Source organism: Lepisosteus oculatus, unplaced genomic scaffold (genome assembly GCF_040954835.1).
Source record: "Lepisosteus oculatus isolate fLepOcu1 unplaced genomic scaffold, fLepOcu1.hap2 HAP2_SCAFFOLD_40, whole genome shotgun sequence".
In the NCBI taxonomy this organism is placed as follows: Eukaryota; Metazoa; Chordata; class Actinopteri; order Semionotiformes; family Lepisosteidae; genus Lepisosteus; species Lepisosteus oculatus.
In genome coordinates this window covers 2,916,163-2,943,627 of record NW_027167934.1, presented here as the reverse complement: position 1 = coordinate 2,943,627, position 27,465 = coordinate 2,916,163, and the positions used below count along the sequence as shown (strand labels likewise).

General features: G+C 45.1%; 11 non-coding genes and 1 pseudogene across 11 annotated transcripts; 5 read left to right on the top strand and 7 right to left on the bottom strand.

Annotated features, from left to right (window-relative positions):
* Window positions 1–1,642: 1,642 nt before the first annotated feature.
* trnag-ucc (transfer RNA glycine (anticodon UCC)) lies at window positions 1,643–1,714 on the top strand. The gene has a single exon. It is a non-coding gene; the product is annotated as a tRNA-Gly (tRNA).
* Window positions 1,715–2,544: 830 nt separating this feature from the next.
* Window positions 2,545–2,618, top strand: trnai-aau (transfer RNA isoleucine (anticodon AAU)). Its single transcript has one exon. It is a non-coding gene; the product is annotated as a tRNA-Ile (tRNA).
* A 7,217-nt stretch (window positions 2,619–9,835) lies between these two features.
* LOC138228214 (U4 spliceosomal RNA) lies at window positions 9,836–9,977 on the bottom strand. The gene has a single exon (XR_011185300.1). It is a non-coding gene; the product is annotated as a U4 spliceosomal RNA (small nuclear RNA).
* A 1,292-nt stretch (window positions 9,978–11,269) lies between these two features.
* LOC138228079 (5S ribosomal RNA) lies at window positions 11,270–11,388 on the top strand. Its single transcript, XR_011185182.1, has one exon. It is a non-coding gene; the product is annotated as a 5S ribosomal RNA (ribosomal RNA).
* Window positions 11,389–12,023: 635 nt separating this feature from the next.
* LOC138228098 (U1 spliceosomal RNA) lies at window positions 12,024–12,187 on the bottom strand. Its single transcript, XR_011185194.1, has one exon. It is a non-coding gene; the product is annotated as a U1 spliceosomal RNA (small nuclear RNA).
* Window positions 12,188–13,952: 1,765 nt separating this feature from the next.
* Window positions 13,953–14,071, top strand: LOC138228084 (5S ribosomal RNA; annotated as a pseudogene).
* Window positions 14,072–14,842: 771 nt separating this feature from the next.
* Window positions 14,843–14,916, top strand: trnat-agu (transfer RNA threonine (anticodon AGU)). The gene has a single exon. It is a non-coding gene; the product is annotated as a tRNA-Thr (tRNA).
* Window positions 14,917–16,796: 1,880 nt separating this feature from the next.
* trnas-cga (transfer RNA serine (anticodon CGA)) lies at window positions 16,797–16,878 on the bottom strand. Its single transcript has one exon. It is a non-coding gene; the product is annotated as a tRNA-Ser (tRNA).
* A 1,389-nt stretch (window positions 16,879–18,267) lies between these two features.
* trnas-gcu (transfer RNA serine (anticodon GCU)) lies at window positions 18,268–18,349 on the bottom strand. The gene has a single exon. It is a non-coding gene; the product is annotated as a tRNA-Ser (tRNA).
* Window positions 18,350–18,945: 596 nt separating this feature from the next.
* On the bottom strand, window positions 18,946–19,059 carry LOC138228392 (U5 spliceosomal RNA). Its single transcript, XR_011185472.1, has one exon. It is a non-coding gene; the product is annotated as a U5 spliceosomal RNA (small nuclear RNA).
* Window positions 19,060–19,452: 393 nt separating this feature from the next.
* Window positions 19,453–19,566, bottom strand: LOC138228417 (U5 spliceosomal RNA). The gene has a single exon (XR_011185497.1). It is a non-coding gene; the product is annotated as a U5 spliceosomal RNA (small nuclear RNA).
* Window positions 19,567–22,860: 3,294 nt separating this feature from the next.
* Window positions 22,861–23,002, bottom strand: LOC138228244 (U4 spliceosomal RNA). Its single transcript, XR_011185330.1, has one exon. It is a non-coding gene; the product is annotated as a U4 spliceosomal RNA (small nuclear RNA).
* Window positions 23,003–27,465: the final 4,463 nt, after the last annotated feature.

The following is a 27,465-nucleotide window of genomic DNA, read 5'->3' as shown; positions in this document are numbered from 1 at the left end:
AAAGCTAGAATCCTACCCAGGCTCCTGGAGCTCTGTCCTGGCTAAAGGAGGGTGAATCCATCCCCTTCAAAGCTCCATGAAAAAATGATCATTTAAAATTTGAAAAAAAAAACATCATATAACAACAGTTTTCATTCATAGGAGTGAAAAACAACCATTTTTGAAGACATATTAGTTTCTAAAACACTACAATAAAGTTGAAAACATCCGTTTTATATTACATTAATTTTTGTGAAATTAGTCATTTATTGCACTATTTTTAATAAAATCTCTAATTAAAAGTGATTAAAATTAAGTTTGGAACAACAAGGAACACAAAAAAAAAGATTTTAAGGAAAAAAATATTGTCTTCTGTGCCAGGTGCCTGCAAGGGGAGAAAGCTAGAATCCTACCCAGGCTCCTGGAGCTCTGTCCTAGCTAAAGGAGGGTGAATCCATCCCATTCAAAGCTCCATGAAAAAATGATATTTTTAAATTTGAAAAAAAAAACATTATAGAACAACATCTCTTGGTCCACAGAGTGCAAAAATCCAACTTTGAAGAAAATCCATTGACTGATCCCCGAATCCTGAAGTTTCTTCACATGATATTGGGCTTGCAACCACTTTCTGGAAAATGATGAAAAATGCCAAAAATGAAAAAAAAGTTATCAATTCTAGAGCCTAAGAGGGAAATAAGAGAAATGTATATCTCCAAATAATTTTATGTGCTTCAGAAGAGCCCAGGAAAGTTTTTTGCATACATGAAACCACGCCCGTTTGCACGTAAGCAGACATGGTTGCACACACGACTGCATGAAAGCACGCGTGCATGCAAAATCATCCTGTTAAGCATTTGAAAAGCCACACCACGGCGCACTTGAAATAGCTCTTACATTAGTGGTCGACACAGGAATCGCCTTTTTATTTACGCTCTTACCAACGCGATGGAAAGCAAAACAAAGCAAAGCAGAGCAAAACAAAACGAACAAACGCAAAACCCTCACGTCCCGCACTTGCATATAACGCCGTTACGTGCCCAAGCGGTATTGTACGTCATCCTAGCACTGCACCCCGGGGCGTACGGTATATGGGAATGAGCACACGCCACGAATCGTCTGAAATCACTCCCTACAGCTGTAAGGCGCCTTGAAGCGTGCACCCCCAACATTCTTCTTTGCGCATCTGTGAAAGGTAAACTCTTGAGCAAACTCTGAACCAGCTCTAAGGAAACTAATCCGATTAGACGTTACTTTGACTCATCCTTTAACAGTTTTCAGTCTCTGTCTTTAAACACCTTGCTCAGTCACATTCAAGCCACAAGTACTCTTCTCGGATGTTGCACAAACAAATCCTAATGTCTTGAAAGCATTGCAGCATGTTTGTGTCCCACTTCCCGTGGCTGCAGGACGACTGACACGAACGGACAAACACAATCTGTGGCGTTTAGCGTGACATAGTCTTGCAGGCATCGTGCTGTCTTACTGCAATACTATACCACTTGAGGAAACAGTCCATCTGGCCATGAAACTCATTTGAACGTCTAGCTACAGCAACTAACAATAACATGATTTATTCAGGATGTGTGGAATCAGCACGTCCCGGAGACAGCTTCTGAAATCGTGAGCATTCTCTGGTGGTGTCCTGGAGGGTTCCCCCGGGCATGTGTTGGTGGTATAGTGGTGAGCATAGCTACCTTCCAAGCAGTTGACCCGGGTTCGATTCCCGGCCAACGCAGTGGCAAGTGTTTTCAAATGCTGTCACAAGCCTTGGATTGTGACTAGCAAAGCGAAGCCTTTTGAAAGAGCTAAAGCACTGCAAAACGGAATTGAAGGAGAATCTTACAGGGGATTCTGAGCGGTGTCTAAATAAATAAATTCACAGCGTCCGCGGATGGCGTTTTGCAGCTGGAAGTAGATGTCGACGCTTTTTGCACACAGCACCAAAAAAGCGTCTTTTTTGAAGGTACAGGCATTGAGCATTGGTGGTTCATTGTTAGAACTCTCACCTGCCACGCAGGAGGCTTGGTTTCGATTCCTGGCCAATGCAGTGGCTTTTGCAGCGAACGGCTCCATCACTTGCATCCCAACTTTTGCAACTCGCAACTGAAAACCCACTGAAGCTAAGCAGGTGTGAGCCAGGTCAGTACCTGGATGAGGGTGAGCTACAGGGAAAAACAAAGCTTCCAGCTGAAAGTGGTGTTAATGGGGCCAGCGGGGAGGCGCTCACCCTGAGGTCTGTGCGGGTCCCAATCTCCCAATATAGTGACGGAGAAGCTGTGTTGTAAAAGGGCGCTGTCTTTTGGATGAGATGTAAAACCGAGGTCATAGTGCTCTGTGGTCATTAAAAATGACCACCAAAACCTTTGACAAAAGCTCTTGGTAATTGATGGTCTTCAATAATGTTTCTCCTTTAGGTACATTTAAAATCAGCTGAATAATGCTGTGAAACCATGAAACTGCATGAGAAAGCCCGTACACTGAATTACACGGCTTTCTATTCAAAGGAGGACAAAAGAAATTCCCTGAGTTTGATTTTTTGCAGCACAGAGAGGGGCACTGTCACGAGGCCGGTTAGCTCAGTTGGTTAGAGTGTGGTGCTAATAACGCCAAGGTCACGGGTTCGAGCCCCGTACGGGCCATGTCCTTTCCTCCTCTCTTACCAAAGCTGTTAGGTTCCTTTCCGTGGTGAGATGGGTTGTCCTGCAACGCTGCCACACAGTGCCGACGGACAAGAGTGTTGCGGGAGAAGAGAAAAGTGTTTGAAGATTTAAGAGTGTCTTAGGTGGAGCCAAAATCAAGTGTCACAAATGCAAGTGGGAAGATTTCCAATGTTTAATATGGTCAAAATAAGCGGAAGTTACCAGCTGGTCCGGCACAGTCTGCCATGCTTTTGTCATATACTGTAAAGTGGTGTCGAACCGGAGCCTCACCATTTGCATATGTAAGGCTCCAGTTATACATCGATTGTCACATTAAATGACAAAAATGAAGAGAGGTAAAGCAGCTGGAGAGGTTTTCTTACAACTTTTGAGCTGACACAGTTTTGGAAAATGTTTCCTTCACGCTGCACTGTACAATATAGGCAGCCAAGAGTCTCCAAAACAAAACAGAATTGACAGATAGGAGAAAATTCCCACTCGTCCTGAAGTTCCCAAAATCCAGCACTGAGCGTAAACAAAGTGTCTAAGTAGCGTGGGAATGTTAAACCTAACCCTAGCTGGAGTTTGAGCAATCCAGCACTGAGAGTAAAAAGATGAGTCAAAGTAACGTCTAATCAGATTAGTTTCCTTAGAGCTGGTTCAGAGTTTGCTCAAGAGTTTACCTTTCACAGATGTGCAAAGAAGAATGTTGGGGGTGCACGCTTCAAGGTGCCTTACAGCTGTAGGGAGTGATTCGAGACGATTCGTGGCGTGTGCTCGTTCCCATATACCTTAACCCCGGGGTGCAGTGCTAGGATGACGTACAATACCGCTTGGGCACGTAACGGCGTTATATGCAAGTGCGGGACGTGAGGGTTTTCGTTTGTTCGTTTTGTATTGCTCTGCTTTGCTTTGTTTTGCTTTCCATCGCGTTGGTAAGAGCGTAAATAAAAAGGCGATTCCTGCGTCTACCACTAATGTAAGAGCTATTTCAAGTGCGGCGTGGTGCGGCTTTTCAAATGCTCAACAGGATGACTTCGCATGCACGTGTGCTTTCATGCAGTCGTGTGTGCAACCATGTCTGCTTATGTGCAAACGGGCGTGGTTTCATGTATGCAAAAAACTTTCCTGGGCTCTTCTGAAGCACATAAAATTATTTGGAGATATACATTTGTCTTGTTTTCCTCTTAGGCTCTAGAATTGATAACTTTTTTTTAGGATTCTAGCTTTCTCCCCTTGCAGGCATCGGGCACAGAGGACCTCATGGTTTTCCTAAAAATCTTTTTTTTTTGTGTTCCTTGTTGTTCCAAACTTAATTTTAATCACTTTTAATTAGATATTTTATTAAAAATAGTGCAAAAAATGACTAATTTCACTAAAAATAATGTAATATAAAACTGATGTTTTTAACTTTATTGTAGTGTTTTAGAAACTACTATGTCTTCAAAAATGGTTATTTTTCACTCCTAGGAATGAAAGCTGTTGTTATATGATGTTTATTTTCAAATTTTGAAAAAATCAAAGGATTCTAGCTTTCTCCCCTTGCAGGCATTGGACACAGAGAACCTCATGGTTTTCCTAAAAATCATTTGTTATGTTCCCTGGTGTTCCAAACTTAGTTTTAATCAATTTTAATTTGTTATTATGTTAAAAACAGGGTAATAAGTTTCTAATTGGACTATAAATAATGTCATATTGTCTGCTATAAAACTGATGTTTTCATCTCCATTGTAGAAATTCTAGAATCAACTAATAGAGAATTAAAATAAAAAAGGGCATAAGAAGACATTACCAACAACGACCACAAGATGGAGATGTTGTCTAGACTTTACCAATAACGACCACAAGATGGAGATATTGTCCAAAGAGGCAAGAAGGGCAAAGCCGCGATAAGGAGATTGCTGTCAGAATGCACATCCGGATCCCAAACAGAATCTCTAGTAAAATATGATCATTTGTGAAACAGGCAAATGAGTGTCAGCTACAATATGATTGCTACATATCTGCATTTGTTGGTTTTTAAGGAGTAAGAGTGCAGGCGGTTTAAACCTGCGATCCAGTGTGTTGAAGTATTTCACAACACTACCCCTAGCACATCAGGAAATAAATCCTCATAATGATTATTGCCCTGGGCATGTACCAAAAAATCAGTGAGCATATACATATATCGCTGTGTTGAAGCTAGAGACACAGAATAAGTGCAAACACATCCTAAATACAGTGTTCCTGCACCTTGACCTCATCCAGAATGTATCGTTTTTTGAAAGCGATTGCTGTCAGAATGCACAACTGAATCCCAAACAGAATCTCTAGTCAAATATGATCATTTGTGAAACAGGCAAATGAGTCTCTCAGGTGCCCATTGCTCATTTTCAGACACATTTATGCAATACTTTCACCATGCGTTGAGCAATAGGGATTTAAGATACCAGAGGTAAGGTTTAAAAGTGATTCTGAGGTGCAACACATCAGCGAAACAGCTAGGCATCTGAAATGCGGGATTTGATAGCCCTTCATGGAACACCGTACCCTAAAGGTACCAGAAGTCCACTAGTATAAGCATTAAGTCACTGTCAGCCCTGTTGCAATGTGATTGCTACATATCTTCATTTCTTTGGTTTTTAAGGAGTAAGAGTGCAGGGGGTCTAAATCTGCGATCCAGTGTGTTGAAGTATTTCACAACACTACCTGTAGCCCGTCTGGAAATAAATCCTCATTCTGATTATTGACCTGGGCATGTACCAGTAAATCACTGAGTATATATATATATCACTGTGTTGAAGCTAGAGACCTGTATGTAATAATATGATGCTAAAATGTTATTTTCACATGTAAGAAAACCGGCTCAGGGACGCCAAATATGTAATGTTGCCATAGCAAAATTAAATGTAGTGGCTCTCTGAAGGCACCAGTTCTGTAGGGTTTGGGCATTTACTGAGACAATTATTAATTGTAGCAGTAAATCACAAAGTTGATTCTTTTGATGGCTTTAGAATCCAACCATGTGACATAACTCAAACAACGCGCACACACAGGTACTAATACACGAGGATACATTTATTAATACATAAAATATGCATGTAAACCTAACAGATCTTATCGAGAGGGTTATCAGAATACAAAAGATATATATTCAGTCAGTTACGAAGTGTTACACATATCAAGAGGACATACGTTCAGTATATCATTCATTAAGACCGTTTCGTTAATGAACTTGGTTATAACTTCTACATTAGATACTCAAACAAGTACATAACTCTTAGGAATTAAATTGATATGAACTGGTTGGGATAACAATTGAATTCTCGAGCTGTAATGCATTGAAGTTGAATACTCATCCAATCTTTGGGGATTCAGATCTTCCTGCGGGCACAAAGAAACAGTTGCAGGCTGTTGCTGTCCAATCCGCGCTCTCTGGCTCCGTGCCAGGCTGTGCTGTGTGGCTTGCGACGCTGCGCTGCTGATGCTCACTGTGGGCTTTAACTAGCAAAGTTTGTGCACAGGAGAAAAGATGACTGTGGGTCCCAGCAAGTCAGGAAGAGGACCGGTTCGTTTCTGATGAAGAGCTAGTTCTGAATAGTGATTCAGCTGTCCACAGTTCCGACCTGTTCACGAGGCCTGCTGCTGGTGCTAACCTCGGGTGGATCCTCTGGTTTTTCTCTGGCAACCTCCGCTCTAGACTCTTAGAACAAAGGAAAGTTCTGGCACTCGGACACACTGGCCGTTCCGTGGTTGTCCGGGCTGAGTCTCAGGATGGTCAGGAGGCGCGCTGCGAGAATGTCCTGCCCTTGGGAGCCTTCTGCTCCTGGGCCGCCCTGCCCTGGAATTCTCCTTTGAATTCCCTTTAGAATTGTCCACAGAATCCTCTGAATCCTCCCTTCTGAATCTTACTGAATCTCACAGGCTCTCTGTGTTGCCTGTTTTTACCTGGAGGAACTTCAGCTCATTGATTGGCTGAAAGTTCCATGGGCATCAGAGTCCCACGTGGGTTACTCGGCCCTACCAGTCCCTGATTGATTGATCAAGGTGAGATATGAGTCACTTAGTCCTGACACTTAGTAATGCAGTCCAGATGTCCAACTGGCACTCCCTAGACAGATAGGCGCCAATGGATGACCATTGATCATGATAGCCAGGCTTAGCTAAGTGCATCCCCCTTTGGGAGCTGTCCTAGGACCTTAAATCACCCTGCATGAATAGTCTCTCTGTGGCTGCACCACAGAGATGAACAGAGAAATGGGGCCTCATTTGGGAAGGCTCAGAACACTTAATTCTGCCTTATTAATAAGCCTCGCCGCTACACACATATATTAATATAATAAATGATTGCTTATGCTTTATAAACAAATCTAATTAAAATAAAAGCTTAAGTTTTGTATTTATCTTGTACCATAGAACATGATTTTCTTTGTATTTCAATCCCACAAAGTGTCCAAATGACGCACTACATGATATAAGGAAGATTATCACATGCATATCGGTATTATCTTTCTTACGAAAATGCATTCCTTTCATTACCTTTTACTTTTTAAAATGAACTCAAATTGTGTATAATGTAATAATTTAAGTAGAATAGATTCTAATAATATAATGATCCAGTGTGTTGCACTACTTCACTGCTTCACTGCTCTATGCCGTCTGGAAATAAATCCTCAGACTGCTTACTGCCCTGGGCATGTACCAATGAATTACAGGAGCACATCTATTTCTCACTGCGTTGAAGCAGGAGACACACAGTCTCTGCAAACACATCCTAAATACAGTGTTCCAGCACCTTTGACCTCATCCAGAACGTATCATTTCTTGAAAGGGATTGCTGTCCGAATGCACATCTGAATCCCAAACAGAATCTCTAGTAAAATACGATCATTTGTGAAACAGGCAAATGACTGTCTCAGGGGCCCATTCCTCATTGTCAGACATATGTATGCAATGCTTTCACCGTGCATTGAGCAATAGGGATTAAAAACACAGCAGGTAAGGTTAGATGTCATGTTCTATGATCATTTCTTTCAGCATTAGGGACTAAATATACTAAACGTATGATACTAAAATGTTATTTTCACATATATTAATGTAATAAATGATTGCTTATGCTTTATAAATAAATCTAATTAAAATAAAAGCTTAAGTTTTGTATTTATCTTGTCCCATAGAACATGATTTTCTTTGTATTTCAAGCCCACAAAGTGTCCTTTGATCTCTATTCTGTGGTAATCCACGATGACCCCGTTCTTCAGGTGATTCATCATGTCCTCCCTCGCCTGTTGAGAGGCCACCTGATCTCTTCTGCCGTGGCGTGCTTCATACACGCCCTCTTGAAGTGAGCAGGAAGCTGATCAAAAGTATTCAGGCACATCTTGCACACCAGGGGAATCCTCGCGGGTTTCCTTTGAAAATAAATAATACCATCTGTGTATAGAAACAAGCTAAGACTGATTTCTTAAATTATCCTTAAAATTCTCTTTCATAGTTTGAGCATAATGATTTTATTGCATTTATATAAGAATTGCTCATTGCTCCTAAATAAATAATGGTCTCAGTCACAGACTTTCCAATAGAAGCCATTGTGGAGTTCAGCAACTGCAGGTCCTAGAAGTGGGGAAGGAATTTTAAAAGAGAAATTGAATTACAATACAGAAGGAATGGCTGAGGGTTCACTGAAATGTATAAATATACAAATTCCAAAGACTGAGTCCATATAGAAACAACTACTTTTCATTTTCAGTATAAGAAAAAAAAAACATTATCTTCCAAAGCATCATAAAATTGTCCCTTCTTCCAGACTCTACTTCTCTCTTGTAGTAGTATAGCAGACCTTTCCAGGTGAGCAGATCACAGAGTCTGAAATGAGCTTCCTCCATCAAGCAAAGTACCTGAACATGACTCTGTCTTCATAAAAGCGCCCCTGTAATAAAGAAATTAAATCCGAAATCAAGAGGGCAGTTGCCTACTGAAATACAAGAAGTCATCAATTTTAACCTAGCAACACATTAAAGGCTGCATCTATACAAATACGATTCTAGAAATGCTCACCAGATTACGTTTTAAGAAGGAACTGCGCCTCAGGTTCCGCCGAGATCTTAACTCGGATGGCAGGATTCAGAGTCCGGAGTGCGGACTGATGGCGCACGGAGGGTCCATATACTGTGGATCCCTCAGTGATCTTCCGCGTATTCAAACCGCCAGCGTGTGACTCCCCTGTCCCCGTGACCTCATTGCTCTGCTCTCTCCTCTGTGCAGCTGAGCCCGACTCACGGTAAAATGGAAAAAAATATGCCCTCGACGTGAGATTTATTCTGGAGCGAGCCAGTGTTGCGCATAGCTGCCTTCAAAGCAGTTAACCCAGGTTCGATTCCCGGCCAACGCAGTTGCGAATATTTTCAAATGCTGTCATGAGCCTTGGATTGTGACTAGCAAAGCGAAGCCTTTTGAAAGAGCTAAAGCACTGCAAAACGGAATTGAAGGAGAATCTTACAGGGGATTCTGAGCAGCGTCTGCATACATGCAGTCAGATAAAGGTGCTGAAAGCTTGAGCTACTCTCAATGTCATGCTGCCCTTCCCCGGAGTAAATCTGTTACATTGAAAGAATGCTTCTGGCAGGTTCAAAAAGGGACCCTTGTTAATTGGAGAAATCAATGATTTCGAATGAATTCTGTATGCGTTAAAAGACAGCTATACACAGAAAACATGCAGGACACTGCTCATGATGTTTCCCGAGCCGAAACACAGTGCGTTTTTCCAAGCCATTTGACAAAGCCCACCCACTGAAAACTGCAGCAGATCGTGTAAAGACGTTCAACTTTGTAACTACTGCACGCACAGGAAGCAGAATAAATTCCTCTTTTCAAACTGTCAAAGGTTTGCTTTGCGAACGCTGCAGGACATCGCACAATCTCTTTTGAATGGGGACAAACGATTTCTTATGGGGCGCAGTAAGTACAGACGTTTAAAATGCTCCACTCATGCCGACGATGCAGCATGAAGAAGCGCAACCTAACGTTTGACAGACAAAAGCCAGGCGCCGCTATGAGCAATATGAAATCATACTGACAGCACACGGCGTTTCGCGCTGACACAAAAGTAATCTCGACAGACGCTGTTCTCTGCATAAAGCTGAAAGAGCTAAAGAGCGTTCCTGTTGACACGTAACAAGCTCGTTTCTTTCTACCATGATATCACCGTGACCAAATCTGTCTTTAAACACCTTGCTCAGTCTCTGACAAGACTGTCAAAAATTGCTTTCGCAGATTGTATTGCAAACCGGCGGAAGCGGGGTATTGGGAAAAGTTTTCAACTAGCAATAATCGCGCCTCGGCTAAACCTCACAGGCTACGATACTGCCACTGCGCAAAGCTGACGGTTGCCAGGCAACCGCGGGGATCCTATGGAAATCGTTATCGATCGTCTCATGGCATGTCGTTGCTATAACGCTTCATATTTGTCGTCTTCTTCTTCTTCTAGCTTGAGGTTTTGAAGAATTTCATGACAGACAAGGGCTCCGTTGGGAACAAAGGGCGTTGTGAGAAAACCGTTGCTTATTTTCAGCAGCAGAAATACAACCCTTTAAATACAAGATGACAGAACAATGACGAAGGGCATGCCGGGAGGAACTCATGCACTAAGAGGAAAGGGGGCGGGCACGTACAGTTCACATTCAAGCCACAAGTACTCTTCTTGGATGTTGCACAAACAAATCCTAACGTCTTGAAAGCATTGCAGCATGTTTGTGTCCCATTTCCCGTGGCTGCGGGACGACTGACACGAACGGACAAACACAATCTGTGGCGTTCAGCGTGACATAGTCTTGCAGGCATCGTGCTGTCTCACTGCAATATTATACCGCTGGAGGAAACAGTCCATCTGGCCATGAAACTCATTTGAACGTCTAGCTACAGCAACTAACAATATCATGATTTATTCAGGATGTGTGGAATCAGCACGTCCCGGAGACAGCTTCCGAAATCGTGAGCATTCTCTGGTGGTAGGGGCGTTCAAGATGGCGCTCAGGTGGGAGGTAAAGTTTAGTGGTTGGGGAGTTTTTTTGAGTTTTTCATGACCTGAATGTTAATTTTTGCTTTTTTTGACTACAGAAAAATAAGGACTTAACACTAGTTGTTTAAACTTCAGTTTTAATTGAAAGAAAAAAAAAACGATTTTTTTTTAGGTTTAAAAAGTCCGATATGAGTAACACTGGGAAAAGAAAAGAGAGTGCTGGGTCTTCGAAGGAGAACTCTAAGATACCTCAATCGTATATGTATAGCACTACAAAAAAATCGATGGCAACTAAAGGGAAAAGTGAAGCAGCTGCAGGGGCAGCAACAGGGCGGAGGCGCCGCGCGCCCGGCCGACGTGTTGGACCGGTGCGCTTTACGTGCTGAAATAAACACGCGACAGCCCCAAAATGTTTCCAGAGTGCTGTGCACTGAAGACTTGGCTGGTGCTCCTCTGTGCAGATTGTTGGTGCTCCTCCAGTGCGGGACGAGCCAACACAAGGGAGCGCATTCGCCAACATCCAGGCACGCAATGCGATTTGGAAAGCAGCTCCTTTCCAAAGAGTTGCACACGAACGATCCTTCAGTCCCGCTCGGGGGGCACGGAACCCCCGCCACACACAGCTTCAAGTAGCGAGTCAGGCGCTGGGGCTTTCGCTTACGGCCACACCACCCTGAACACGCCCAATCTAGTCTGATCTTGGAAGCTAAGCAGCGTCGGGCCTGGTTAGTACTTGGATGGGGGACTGCCCGGGAATACCAGGTGCTGTAAGCTTTTGCTCTCCCGGCCAGCAGGGGTCGCCGTTGGTGCCGTAGGCTTTGGGAGGAAAACCTGCAGGATGGAAAGGTGATCTATAGCCTCATCTCTAGAGATGTTTTGTTGCTGTGGCATGTGTGTGACCCATATTAAAAAAAAAAACCCGTCTGTAAAACGAATATCGAAGCTGCCTCTAAATCTGCAAATGAAGATGAGTCGATAAACCACTCGTTTTTCGTATAACTAGACATATATTCATTTGTTACCGATTTCATTCATTGAGCACGGATACAATAGAGGTACAGCCATTCACTGTTTGACATGTCTGCACTGGTACAGAACCGAGCAATCAGAAAACGGGTGAAACTGTCTTTAGACTCAGCATACAGTACCGAGGCCCCCCATGACCAAATAAAGGCTAACCTCGATAATCAGCCTAAAGAACGCAGACTACAGCAAAACGACTGACTTTGAAAAGGGAATGAACGTCCGGAAGGAGTAGTGGAACTAGCTTGAGATGCTTCTCCGGACCCCTAACTAAAAGCCAGCGAGAACCAGCAGCGGCGTCCACTCCTGTCGAACCGGGATCCTTCCGCAGCCACGCAGCTCGTGGTGTCTTAACCCTCCCGTATCTGATTTTGGACCAAGCACATCAGGGGAGAGCGCGAACGCAGTCCCCCACTACCAGAAATTATGCAGTCGAGATTCCCACATTTGGGGAATTCGCAGGGGTCAGCACAGCCGGAGTGCAATGGCCGAGCCTCGCCCTGGGTGAACCTCCTTCTTGATCAAGGTATCTCCCCTGCCAGGTAAGTATGAGTTAAACAGGCCCCTGCAAGCGGCCCGCACCCACAGCACAAATCGCGCAGCCTAGGCCACCTCCTCGCCCCGCACGCCACCGCCTCCTGCTGGGCCCACTATTTCACACACTCACACGCCACACTAACACTCAAAAGTGTGGGCAAAACGAGAAAATGAGCGCGCCGTTTCCTACACATCTGCAGTCGCCGTTGCGCATTCGCAGCATGTCTTGGGATGCAATTCGGCCTCATTTGCATAACTCCAGACCGGCAGATCGCCACGCAAGCTCGCGACGTGCGCCTGCCACACACCGAACAAACCTTTTCAGCAATTTCCAAAAAACGGGCCTGCTCGCCTGCCCACAAGGCTCCGTCTCTTACCTGCTCTCCAGAGCCTGCTGCCTTCTGTGCTTTTCTCTCGGCACCGCTGCAGTGCACACAACTCCTGCAGCGGGAGGGGGGGAGAAAGTTCCCGCGCTCCGCCGCAGGGAAGGCTCGCTCCGTGCGCACACGTCCTTTCGATGCCAGTCCAACAAGTGCTCCGCATTAGCTGCGTCGGGGCTCCGGCGTGTCGCACCTCACCTCACCTCGCACTGCCCCCTCCTTGAATGTCTGCCGCTGGGCATGCCCCACTCTCCTCCGCCTTATCTTATCGCGTGTGAGCACCGACAATGGCCACAATGCCGGGGAATGGCACCTGTAAAGTGTTAATTGGGGCACAGGAACAGCCCGTCTCGTCTCGGGGGGGCCGGCTTCAGAGACAATACAGCAAACACAGCGGGGCGGGGGAAGAAGACGACACCACACATGCGGGTACATTCAGCTCCGGCGGGAACGAGACATTTGTCGGTCTTTTCAAGTGCCGAGAGCCGAGCAATCCTTCACTTGTATCGTTTCTCCCCGGTGACTAGATCTGGCCCTGCGACTCTCGACTGGGCTCACCCCCGGGGCAGCCCAGCAGGTGTGAGCCTGGCCGGCACCCGGATGGGAGATTCCACCCCGGAAAAGCTCCGGTTGCTGCTGCTCCTGCAAGAGGTGTGACTGGGACCAGTAGGGAGCGCTCACCCTGCGGGCTGTGTGGCTCTCTTACGCCCCAGCCTCCTGATGGAGGTCAAACCGAGGTCCCGACCCTCCTTGGCCATTAGGAAACCCCAGGGCGTCTCTCAAAAAGAGACGCCGGGGGTGTCCCTCTGGTGTTAGTGCTCCCCTTTACCCATCAGTCGGGGTCTCCTCCTAATCCCCGTCTCACCTGTAACAATCAATGACGAGGCCCCCCTGTCCGTGAGATTTAGTACTCGCGCAAGAGACCGGGGGCAGAGCGCGAACGCGGTCCCCCGCCCCCCACAAAGTGCGCGCTCCGGGTTCCCTCTCGGGGCCCTGCAACACAGCGGAAGGGCAGCGAGAAGGAGCCTCTTGCTCTGACGCCGCAAGGCCACAAGAGGGCGGAGGCGCCGCGCGCCCGGCCGACGTGTTGGACCGGTGCGCTTTACGTGCTGAAATAAACACGCGAAAGCCCCAAAATGTTTCCAGAGTGCTGTGCACTGGAGGTTTTTGTCTGGTGAAGACTTGCCTGGTGCTCCTCCGTGCAGATTGTTTGTCCTCCTCCAGTGCGGGACGAGCCAACACAAGGGAGCGCATTCGCCAACATCCAGGCACGCAATGCGATTTGGAAAGCAGCTCCTTTCCAAAGAGTTGCACACGAACGATCCTTCAGTCCCGCTCGGGGGGCACGGAACCCCCGCCACACACAGCTTCAAGTAGCGAGTCAGGGGCTGGGCTTTCGCTTACGGCCACACCACCCTGAACACGCCCGATCTCGTCTGAATTTGGAAGCTAAGTAGCGTCGGGCCTGGTTAGTACTTGGATGGGAGTCTGCCTGGGAATACCAGGTGCTGTAAGCTTTTGCTCTCCCGGCCAGCAGGGGTCGCCGTTGGTGCCGTAGGCTTTGGGAGGAAAACCTGCAGGATGGAAAGGTGATCTATAGCCTCATCTCTAGAGATGTTTTGTTGCTGTGGCATGTGTGTGACCCATATTCAAAAAAAAAACCCGTATGTAAAACGAATATCGAAGCTGCCTCTAAATCTGCAAATGAAGATGAGTCGATAAACCACTCGTTTTTCGTATAACTAGACATATATTCATTTGTTACCGATTTCATTCATTGAGCACGGATACAATAGAGGTACAGCCATTCACTGTTTGACATGTCTGCACTGGTACAGAACCGAGCAATCAGAAAATGGGTGAAACTGTCTTTAGACTCAGCATACAGTAACCACTCGGCCACCTCATCTAGGAAACTGGGCTGTCCTGACATGGGTTGGCGCACTCCAGTTGATCTTTTTCTTTTTTTTCCCTCATACTCGAGGGTCATTTTCCTGTTCCACATGCGATTTCAACATTTTCCTTGGGAGATGTCAAGCCAGCAAGCCACTGCTGTGGTTCAGTGGCCAGTGTGGAGTTCAGTGGCCCTGTTGTACACAGAAAGCACATTGAGCTCCTTGGACATGAAAAGTTCCAGATAAAAGCCATTTGTCATCCTTTCTCTTGGTGTCGATGTTGCTATTGTATGTAAAGATGGCAACTTGCTCAGCGAGCAGGCGGAGCACACACCGAATGCAGATGTGTCTGAGTGGTGTGTCCAAGTGGCTGCAAAAGGACAGCACTCCCGGGGCGCCGTGGCTTAGTTGGTTAAAGCGCCTGTCTAGTAAACAGAAAATCCTGGGTCCGAATCCCAGCGGTGCCTTTTTTTGTTCTGTGTTCTCGAACAGAACTGGTCATTATGGACAACCGCATACGTCTAGACTTAATTAATTGCAAGTATTCATTTCCTGTCTTGAACGACTTGTTTTTCTTAAAATGGATGCAACTTGCAAAACATGAAATACAAACCTCGCTAATCAGCGCTCGCGGCTGGCAAAAAAAAAAGAAGTCAGCAATGTTTTTTTCTTTAACCTTAAGCCTGCTAATGGAGAAGAACCTAGTCGCCACATCACATACATCCGTTTCAACGATAAGAAGGTAACAACTATCCTCACTCCAGAGTAAATCTCACGTTGAGGGCATATTTTTTTCCACTTTACCATGAGTCGGGCTCAGCTGCACAGAGGCGAGAGCAGAGCAATGAGGTCAGGGGGATAGGGGAGTCACACGCTGGCGGTTTGAACACGCGGAAGATCACTGAGGGATCCACAGTATGTGGACCCTCCGTGCGCCATCATTCCACACTCCAGACTCTGAATCCTGCCATCCGAGTTAAGATCTCGGCGGAACCTGAGGCGCTGTTCTTTCTTAAAACGTAATCTGGTGAGCATTTCTAGAATCGTACTTGTATAGATGCAGCCTTTAATGTGTTGCTAGGTTAAAATTGATGACTTCTTGTATTTCAGTAGGCAACTGCCCTCTTGATTTCGGATTGAATTTCTTTATTACAGGGGCGCTTTTATGATGACAGAGTCATGTTCAGGTACTTTGCTTGATGGAGGAAGCTCATTTCGGACTCTGTGATCTGCTCACCTGGAAAGGTCTGCTGTACTACTACAAGAGAGAAGTAGAGTCTGGAGGAAGGGACAATTTTATGATGCTTTGGAAGGTAATGTTTTTTTTTTTCTTTGAAATCGAAATGAATCAGAATATCAGTGCAAAAGACAAACTCTTGGTTTGGTTTAAAGAGATATGGTTTTAAAACAGACAAAATGTAGAAAACAGGTGTTTCTCACTTTTGGAAAAGAATGGACCGGGGGTAATATTTTACTAGTTGCAGTGCTAAGCTCACTGGGTTACAGTCCTGCAGTGTCACACCAGGGCCAGTGGTGCAATGGATAATGTGTCTGACTATGGATTAGGAGTTTGGAGGTTTGACTCCTGCCTGGTGCTGGTTGTTTTTAAACACACCAGCCTACTCCCTAAGTAGCCTGTGCTACTTACTGCATTGTAATCGTACCCAGTAAGAGATTTCCTTCATGTAAATGAACTGCACCTGACAGCTTTAGAAAAACACCTGGGCTCAGTACGGTGCTGAGAGCTCAAGTTGTACCAATAAACTTGACAGTAAAAGGTTGTAATTAGTCAAGAAATAAAGTCGAACAACAGCTGCGGGTTTGATTCTGAACGTATCAGATTGCAGCACCTTTTACTTCAATTGACAAATGATAGAGATTCGAAGAGAGATCCTTCAGACCAGCAAGCGAACCCACGGCTATTTCGGTTTTCTATCTAGGCAACGTTGGTGTCTGCAATAGCATACATGAAAGCGTGATGCAATTTCTGTGGCTACATTTGTTGCACGTCATGCACAGTAAGAGTGTTTCTAACACCAAATAAAAAGTCAACAATTAGCGATCATGCCTTCTCCTCAGTTAACCCACTGAAACCCTTGCTGTTAACAGTTCTTTAATGCGTGCTTTACGAGCACCTACATATTGTGTCGGTTCTTTCAGTTTTATTCATTAGGTTTTCAAAGGCATAAGTAGAACACCAGAGGTGCGAACGCAAGATGTGTGGTTATCTGAAGAACTCATTTCCATGGCAGCAGGGCCAAGCGATTTAGCGTTTTTATAGTACCAGGAAAGGAGAAACAGCACTTCGCCTTTGCCGCGCAGGCACAAGGAGACGTGCGGCAGACGCCGTAGTCGGTAGGATTCGAACCTGCGCGGGGAGTCCCCAATGGATTTCGAGTCCATCGCCTTAACCACTCGGCCACGACTACAGCGAGTTCGCCCTCGCCGCATTCCTCCTTTAATCTAACACGGAGTGCGACGTGGCTGCGGAAACCTTTTCAAAGTCGCTCTCCGTTAAAAAAAATAAATACCTTTGACAAAATACGTGCCGGCAGATAGACACGCCTCAGAGGGTTTAAGGCTGGCTTCACGTTCAAATGATAAAGTCTCCCCGTCCGGATGTCAAAATGCAGCTTTGGCAGACAGAACAAACAGCAACAAACCACAAATGTGGATAAGGATTTTACAAGCTGCACCACACTGCACTTTCAAAAGCATTTACATTCCTGTTAGACGCAGGAATTGCCTTTGATTTGCGTGCTTACAAACGCCATGGAAAACGAAACAAAACAAAAGCCCTCAGCTCCTGCACTTGATTATAATGCCGTTACGTGTCGAAGCAGGAATTTACGTCATCCTACCACTGCAACACGGGGAATAGAGAGAAATGAGCACACGCTACGAATTGTCTCAATCATTCCTGTTAGACGCAGGAATTGCCTTTGATTTGCGCGCTTACGAACGCCATGGAAAACGAAACAAAACTAAAGCCCTCAGCTCCTGCACTTGATTATAATGCCATTACGTGTCGAAGCAGTAATTTACGTCATCCTACCACTGCAACACGGGGAATAGAGGGAAATGAGCACACGCTACGAATCGTCTCAATCACTCCCTAGAGTCCTAAGGCGCATTGAAGGGTGCACCCCCATCATTAATCGTTGCGCCTCTGTGAAAGGAAAGCTCTTGAGCAGTCTTTGAAACAGCTCGGATGAAACACTTGATTGCTTCCATGTGCATCTGGAGCCCATTTCTTATTTTCACTTCACGCCCATTAAAGCATTTCTAAAACAGGAGATTCGCGCTTGGGAATGCGCCCTGCCTTACAAATAAAACAGGTCTACGGGTCTGAAACCCGCTCCACGGAAAACAGTTCTGTTGCGCTTTTGATCAAAGGGAGATTCGCTGTTCTTACTTTTTGATGACATAACACCCAAAGGGGCTTCTTTGGAGCTGGATTTCAACCAGCATCCTTGGCGGTATCCTTTACAGTCCTCTGTTCGGTCGACAAGGGACAGAAGGGGGCAGCTTTCCTCACACATACAGTGCAATGTACTGTAGTGTTCCCGTTCATTGAATTTGCAGTTCTGCATCAGACCTCTAACCCGTTTCCTTAGCTTGGATTTAAGCCACGAAGCAGGCTTCTACTGTATAAACGTCTAGAGGAATGACAAACTGTGATTCAGAGAGACTGTCAAAAATCGCTTTCTCCGTTTGCGTTGCAAATAAGTGAAAACGCGGTCTCAACCCAGAGCCAACGTTAGCCTACTATACCATGTTCAGCCACCGCTAGAAAATGTACGGCTCTAGTACCGGAGCGACGAGGATGGGATTCGAACCCACGCGTGCAGAGCACAATGGATTAGCAGTCCATCGCCTTAACCACTCGGCCACCTCGTTGAGGAAACTGGGCTGTCCGGACATGGGTTGGCACGCTCCGGACATGGGTTGGCACGCTCCAGATGATCTTTTTCTTTTTTTTCCCTCGTACTCGAGGGTCATTTTCCTGTTCCACATGCGATTTCAACATTTTTCTTGGGAGATGTCAAGCCAGCAAGCCACTGCTGTGGTTCAGTGGCCAGTGTGGAGTTCAGTGGCCCTGTTTATTATGCCTAATAAACAGGAGATCCTGGGTGATCCTAGATGATTGCAAGCCGTACAGCCTCCGCCATGCTTCCCAGGTGGGATGAGGTTTTGGAGTTGGTATGCAGTGTTTTGTTATCTCCAAACATAACGCTGTGCACATTTACCAACAAGTTCAGCTTTTGTCACGTCTGTCCACAGAACATTGTTCCAGGAGTTGCTCTGGAACATCCACGTGGTCTTTAGCAAACTTGAAAGGGGCAGTGGGGGCAGACACTTCCCGCCCCCCAAAGAAAAGAGCGCCAATCAGACAGGCGGAGACCAAGGACTCGCAGAGCAGACAACCACAATCGCCATAACAAGAGCGATTGTGAGCGGTTTTGTTTTCTCTCTTTGACCAGCCCAGCTGCGCCCCACCCGAAAGCAGGGAAGCAGAAAAATTGCATGGAACTCATTCATGCTCCTCTCCACGGAAATCTTTAGTAAAAGGCAAAAGATTTGTATGAAATGAATAGAAACCAGAGTGCGTGGCTGCACAGCTTCAGGAGCCCAGGCCACCTTCAAGGCCTCTGCCCTGCCGGTCGTGGTTGGCAATGCACCTGGCCTTACAAACGAGCCAGTGGGGTCCGTTCAGCTCCGGGCTCATCGCCTGCGGCTCTCGGCTTGCGGGCGTGCCCAATCCGTGCGATAACTCGGAAAACACCCGGCCACACTGTGCCGGAAACGACGCACTCTGGGAAGCCGCTTTGCAAAGCGAGGTCCCAAGATCCCCTGCGGCCGGACACTTCCCGCCCCCCAAAGAAGAGAGCGGCAATCAGACGGGCAGAGACCGAGGACTCGCAGAGCAGACAACCACAATCGCCATAACAAGAGTGATTGTGAGCGGTTTTGTTTTCTCTCTTTGACCAGCCCAGCTGCAACCACCCGAAGGCAGGGAAGCACAAAAATTGCACGGAACTCATTCATGCTCCTCTCTACGGAAATCTTTAGCAAAAGGCGAAAGATTTGTACGAAATGAAGAGAAACCAGAGTGCGTGGCTGCACAGCTGCAGGAGCCCAGGCTGCTTTCAAGGCCTCTGCCCTGCCGATCGTGGTTGGCAATGCACCTGGCCTTACAAACGAGCCAGTGGGGCCCGTTCAGCTCCGGGCTCATCGCTTGCGGCTCTTGGCTTGCGGGCGTGCCCAATCCGTGCAATAACTCGGAAAACACCCTGCCATACTATGCCGGAAACGATGCACTCTGCTACAATATGATTGCTACATATCTGCATTTGTTGGTTTTTAAGGAGTAAGAGTGCAGGGAGTTTAAACCTGCGATCCAGTGTGTTGAAGTATTTCACAACACTACCCCTAGCACATCTGGAAATAAATCCTCATAATGATTATTGCCCTGGGCATGTACCATAAAATCAGTGAGCATATATATATATAACTGTGTTGAAGCTAGAGACACAGAATAACTGCAAACACATCCTAAATACAGTGTTCCTGCACCTTTGACCTCATCCAGAATGTATCCTTTTTTGAAAGGGATTGCTGTCAGAATGCACAACTGAATCCCAAACAGAATCTCTAGTCAAATATGATCATTTGTGAAACAGGCAAATGAGTCTCTCAGGTGCCCATTGCTCATTTTCCGACACATTTATGCAATACTTTCACCATGCATTGAGCAATAGGGATTAAAGACACCACAGGTAAAGTTTTCGCGTTGAGCAATAGGGATTAAAGATACCAGAGGTAAGGTTTAAAAGTGATTCTGAGGTGTAACACATCAGCTAGGCATCTGAAATGCGGGGTTTGAGAGCCCTTCAGGGAACACCGTACCTTAAAGGTACCAGAAGTCCACTAGTATAAGCATTAAGTCACTGTCACCCCTGTTACAATGTGATTGCTACATATCTTCATTTCTTTGGTTTTTAAGGAGTAAGAGTGCAGGGGGTCTAAATCTGAGATCCAGTGTGTTGAAGTATTTCACAACACTACCTGTAGCCCGTCTGGAAATCAATCCTCATTCTGATTGTTGCCCTGGGCATGTACCAATAAATCACTGAGCATATATATATATAGCACTGTGTTGAAGCTAGAGACCTGTATGTATAATATGATGCTAAAATGTTATTTTCACATATATTAATGTAATAAATGATTGCTTATGCTTTATAAACAAATCTAATTAAAATAAAAGCTTACGTTTTGTATTTATCTTGTACCATAGAACATGATTTTCTTTGTATTTCAAGCCCACAAAGTGTCCAAATGACGCACTACATAATATAAGGAAGATTATCACATGCATATCGGTATTATCTTTCTTATGAAAATGCATTCCTTTCATTACCTTTTACTTTTTAAAATGAACTCAAATTGTGTATAATGTAATAATTTAAGTAGAATAGATTCTAATAATATAAAGATCCAGTGTATTGCACTGGCCTGGTCAGCCTGGCCTGGTGGATGGTGCACATAGCACTTTCAGTGCTGGAGGTGTTAATGGCGGAGGTGTTGGAGAGTGATAGCTGTGTGGGATGGGTGGGTGAGTAGCTGTCGTGGGTTGTAGCTTTTCCTTTGCAGCTTGTCCTATACCTTCCTCCTGTAGGCGTCCTTGCTCTCTCTCAACTTCTGTTTTAGCTCCCATCATGTAATGATGAACATGATTTACATGATAAAAGGAAGATTATCACATGCATATCGGTATTATCTTCCTCATGAATATGCATTCCTTTCATTACCTTTTAATTTTTAAAATGAACTCAAGTTGTGTATAATGTAATAATTTAAGTAGAATAGATTCTAATAATATAATGATCCAGTGTGTTGCACTACTTCACTGCTTCACTGCTCTATGCCGTCTGGAAATAAATCCTCAGACTACTTACTGCCCTGGGCATGTACCAATAAATTACAGGAGCACATCTATATATCACTGCGTTGAAGCAGGAGACACAATCACTGCAAACATCCTAAATACAGTGTTCCAGCACCTTTGACCTCATCCAGAACGTATAATTTCTCTCAGGGGCCCATTCCTCATTCTCAAGACACATGTATGCAGTACGTACACTATGCATTGAGCAATAGGGATTAAAGACACCACAGGTAAGGTTAGAAGACATTCTGACTATATTCTAAAATATTGGACTCATATTCTTATGATGGCAGACATGATGCTGTGTTTAAAACCGGGGTTAATGGACATTATATGACTGTCAATTCTGTTTTGTTTTGGAGACTCTTGGCTGCCTATGTGGTACAGTGCAGCGTGAAAAAAACATTTTCCAAAACTGTGTCAGCTCAAAAGTTGTAAGAAAACCTTTCCAGCTGCTTTAACTCTCTTCATTTTTGTCATTTAATTGTCTGTCGGCACTATGTGGTAGGGTTGCATGACAACCCATCTCACCACGGAAAGGAACCTAACAGCTTTTGTAAGAGAGGAGAAAGGGACCTGGCCTGTACGGAGATCGAACCCACAACCTTGGCGTTATTAGCACCACGCTCTAACCAACTGAGCTAACCAGCCTCACGACAGCAATCCTCTCTGTGCTGCAAAAAATCGAACTCAGGGAATTTCTTTTGCCCTCCTTTGAATAGAAAGCCGTGTAATTCAGTGTACGGGCTTTCTCGTGCAGTTTCATGGTTCTTGTAACCCAAATCCTACACTGGCGTGAAGTGACCCCCCATTTCACAGCATTTTTCAGCTGATTTAAAATGTACCTAAAGGAGAAGCATTATTGAAGACCATCAATTACCAAGAGCATTTGTCAAAGGTTTTGGTGGTCATTTTTAATGACCACAGAGCGCTGTGACCTCGGTTTTACATCTCATCCAAGAGACAGCGCCCTTTTACAACACAGCGTCTCCGTCACTATGCTGGGGATTGGGACCCGCACAGACCTCAGGGTGAGCGCCCCCCCGCCGGAACCATTAACACCGCTTCCAGCTGGAAACTTTGTTTTTCCCTGTAGCTCACCCTCATCCGGGTACTGACCTGGCTAACAAATGCTTAGCTTCAGTGGGTTTTCAGTTGCGAGTTGCAAGGGGATGCAAGTGATGGAGCCGCTCGCTGCAAAAGCCACTGTTTTGGCTGGGAATCGAACCAGAGCCTCCCACGTGGGAAGCGAGAATTCTACCACTGAACCATCAATGCTCAGTACCCAGGCCTTCAAAAAAGACGCTTTTTTGGTGCTCTGTTAAAAAAGCGTCGACATTACCTCTTTCAAAAGGCTTCACTTTCCTAGTCAGATTCCAAGGCTCATTGAACCCGGGCTGTTTCCTCCAGCGGTATAGTATTGCAGTTAGACAGCACGATGCCTGCAAGACTATGTCACGCTCTGACGAGACTGTCAAAAATTGCTTTCACCGATTGTATTGCAAACCGGCGGAAGCGGGGTATTGGGAAAAGTTTTCAACTAGCAATAATCGCGCCTCGGCTAAACCTCACAGGCTACGATACTGCCAATGCGCAAAGCTGACGGTTGCCAGGCAACCGCGGGGATCCTATGGAAATCGTTATCAATCGTCTCATGGCATGTTGTTGCTGTAACGCTTCATATTTGTCGTCTTCTTCTTCTAGCTTGAGGTTTTGAAGAATTTCATGACAGACAAGGGCTCCGTCGGGAACAAAGGGCGTTGTGAGAAAACCGTTGCTTATTTTCAGCAGCAGAAATACAACCCTTTAAATACAAGATGACAGAACAATGACGAAGGGCATGCCGGGAGGAACTCATGCACTACAGAGGAAAGGGGGCGGGCACGTACAGTTCACATTCAAGCCACAAGTACTCTTCTCGGATGTTGCACAAACAAATCCTAACGTCTTGAAAGCATTGCAGCATGTTTGTGTCCCACTTCCCGTGGCTGCAGGAGGACTGACACGAACGGACAAACACAATCTGTGGCGTTTAGCGTGACATAGTCTTGCAGGCATCGTGCTGTCTCACTGCAATACTATACCGCTGGAGGAAACAGCCCGGGTTTGATGAGCCTTGGAATGTGACTAGGAAAGTGAAGCCTTTTGAAAGAGGTAAAGCTCTGCACAACGGAATTGAGGGAGAATCTTCCAGGGGATTCTGAGCGGTGTCTGCATACACGCAGTCCGATATGGGTGCTGAAAGCTTGAGCTACTCTTAATGTCATGCTGCCTTTCCCCGGAGTAAATCTGTTACATTGAAAGAATGCTTCTCGCAGGTTCAAAAAGGGACCCTTGAATGTGGACATAAAAAAACAAGAGTTCGCTGGCATTATATGCTAGAAGACACAGACCGGCGCCAGACCGGTAAAATGCCAGATGAACTAGGGATTGGACAGTTTCCAAGTGCTTGTACAATCGATGGAAATGTTCAAATAAATGTGCAAAAGAAATAAACAAAATAATCATTTATTTCTTTATCATATTGGCTAGCTAATGTCTTTGCTAGTGGCTGTGTTTCTGCGTTGGGTAGCAACGGGTGACTGTTCTCAGGCGGAAGATGTAAACAGCTTAATGTTCGTGTTAAATAATTCATTCTATACAGCAATCGCATATTTGGGTACCGTTTCATAAAACTTTCATGCTTAAAATGTTTAGGGAGAAATGGAAGACTGGTGTGTATTTTTTCTTTAAACTACCAAGACCAGCCATACACAGTACAGTTTATGTACATACAGTAATGTTTATGTTCCTAAATTAATATTGTTTATGACCTTCAGATGCGTTATGCTCCTCTTCTTTTTATGCTCAGCTACTAAAATTTCCCTTTAGTGGTAAAATCCATATAAATATTCAAAACTAAGCGGATTAAAATGTGCACAGTAAAGACATTAAATGATTAAATCTTTTCACTACCAACCAATGCACCACGAGTGCCCCTGTCGGTCATTTTGGCCAGCCAAGCACTTACCGCGGTGTCCTCCGGTGCCCTGCAGTGGCTTGTGGGTAGGTTACTGTACCGTGGGTTTTTATCGCGCATTTTGAATGGCTGCATCTGTATGATGTTATATGATGGTTTTTTTTTTCAAATTTTAAATGATCATTTTTCATGGAGCTTTGAAGGGGATAAATTCAGCCTCTTTAGCCAGGCCAGAGCTCCAGGAGCCTGTGTAGGATTTTAGCTTTCTCCCCTTGCAGGCATCGGGCACAGAGGACCTCATGGTTTTCCTAAAAATCTTTTTTTTTTGTATTCCTTGTTGTTCCAAACTTAATTCTAAACACTTTTAATTAGAAATTATATTACAAATAGTGCAAAAAATGACTAATTTCACTAAAAATAATGTAATATAAAACAGATGTTTTTAACTTTATTGTAGTGTTTTAGAAACTAATATGTCTTGAAAAATGGTTATTTTTCACTCCTAGGAATGAAAGCTGTTGTTATATGATGTTTATTTTCAAATTTTGAAAAATCAAAGGATTCTATCTTTCTCCCCTTGCAGGCATCGGACACAGAGAACCTCATGGTTTTCCTAAAAATCATTTTTTATGTTCCCTGGTGTTTCAAACTTAGTTTTAATCAATTTTAATTTGTTATTATGTTAAAAACAGGGTAATAAGTTTCTTATTGGACTATAAATAATGTCATATTGTCTGCTATAAAACTGATGTTTTCAACTCCATTGTAGAGATTCTAGAATCAACCAATAGAGAATTGAAATAAAAAAGGGCATAAGAAGACATTACCAACAACGACCACATGATGGAGATATTGTCCAAAGAGGCAAGAGGGCAAAGCCGCGAAAAGGTAAAATCATTTCTTGAAAGAGATTGCTGTCAGAATGCACATCCGTATCCCAAACAGAATCTCTAGTAAAATACGATCATTTGTGAAACAGGCAAATGAGTGTCTGCTACAATATGATTGCTACATATCTGCATTTGTTGGTTTTTAAGTAGTAAGAGTGGAGGGGGTTTAAACCTGCGATCCAGTGTGTTGAAGTATTTCACAACACTACCCCTAGCACATCTGGAAATAAATCCTCATAATGATTATTGCCCTGGGCATGTACCAAAAAATCAGTGAGCATGCATATATATATCACTGTGTTGAAGCTAGAGACACAGAATAACTGCAAACACATCCTAAATACAGTGTAGTTCAGGTGGGTAGCTGCGTCAGCATGCGTAGGCTGCAAAGGAACAAGTAATAGGTTTATTCCATGCTGAAAAAAAGAAGAAAGAGAACACAACGTTTCGGCCATGGAGCCTTCTTCAGGTGTGAGAGAGACAGGGCAGTAGGCAGAGGTAAAGTAGCGGGAGAACAAAGGTTGGGAGGGTGGAGGAGTGAGAGACGGGAGCAGGGGACAGAAAGAGAGGCCAATCAAGAGGTGTGAAGTCAGAATGGGTGCAGAGAGGTGTGAAATGAATCTTCCAATGAATGGAGAAAATTTAAAAGAACAGTAGTCTGTCATTAAGGGAAGGGAGAATGTGTGATCCTAGCTGCAAAATAATTTTAGTTTCGGTGGTCTTTCTGATGTATGAGTTCCGAAAACCGTTTTTGAGAACACAGACGGAGAGATTAGAGTGGTCGGGGCCGTCAGAGGTGAAATGAGAAACAATGGGCTTGGAGAGATCTTTAATCTTCACAGCCCTGACGTGTTCTCTGAAGTGGTCTCCGAGTCTCCTTCCTGTTTCTCCAATGTAGATGGCTGGACATTTACTGCAAGAGATACAGTAAATGAGGTTGCTGGAAGTACAAGATGCTGTCTGGGTGATCCGGAATTGTCCTGAGGGGCCTTGAATGAGTGTGGTGGTGGCTGTGTACTTGCAGGTGATACAACGAGCTCTGTTGCAAGGGAAAGTGCCTGGTGTGGATGGTTGTTGAGGGCGGTCAAGGGAGCTGTGAACAAGGAGGTTACGCAGATTAGGTGGTCGGTGATATGAGATGATAGGGCGATCAGAAAAGAGGGCCCCAATGGAGGGATCATCCTGTAGGATGGAAAAGTTGTGGTTAATGGTCCTGGGGATAGGAAGTGTGTTAGGGTGGAAAGCACCAAAGGAATGCGGTTGTTACGGCGGGAGTTCCTGATCGGGTTGATGGTCCAGGGGGTGTTTTTGGCTCGGGCAAGGGCCCTGTCAATCACACTGCTGGGGTATCCTCTGTTGATGAAAAATGAGTACATTTCGAGGGCTTGGTTCTCGAAGTCGATGTCATCGCTGCATAGTCGTCGTAACCTAAGGAACTGTGAAAAAGGAAGAGAGTTTTTAGTATGGTTGGGGTGAAATGAGCTGTACAGGAGGTAGCTGTGTGAATCCGTGGGTTTGTAATAAACTGAAGTGGACAGTCGGGGGTAGTTGATAGACAAGTGGATGTCTAGAAACGGAAGAGTGGTGGAAGATATGTTAACCGTATATTTGAGGGACGGGTGGAAGTTGGTGAAATGGTGCAGGAAGAACTCAAGCTGATCGCTGGAGCATGTGGCGGCACCGACGCAGTCATCAATATATCACTTGTAGAGGTCAGGGACATAGCCAGTGTAAGAAGCGAAGAAGCGTTCTTCTACCCAGCTGACAAAAATGTTGGCATAGCTGGGTCCCATTCTGGTGCCCATGGCCACTCCACTGACCTGTTGGTAAAAAAGATTATTGAAAGAGAATGCGTTCAGTGTGAAGACCAATTCTGCAAGGCGTACCAGGGTGTGGGTGGGTGGATCAAGCACTGTGCGTTTGTCCAGCGTGTGCTTGAGGGCTGTAAGGCCGTCATTATGGGGAATGACGGTGTACAGAGATGTGATGTCCATGGTAAAAATGTGGCATTCGGTACCCTGAAATTGGAAATCATTGAAAAGTTGGAGCGCGTGGTTGGTGTCTTTGATGTATGAGGGAAGATCTTCAACCAGCGGTCTCATGAGGCTGTCGAGAAAGGCTGAGATGTAAGTAGTTGGACAGTTACATGTTGATACGATGGGGCGTCCAGGGGTGTCAGGTTTGTGGATTTTGGGGAGGAGGTAAAATTGAGATA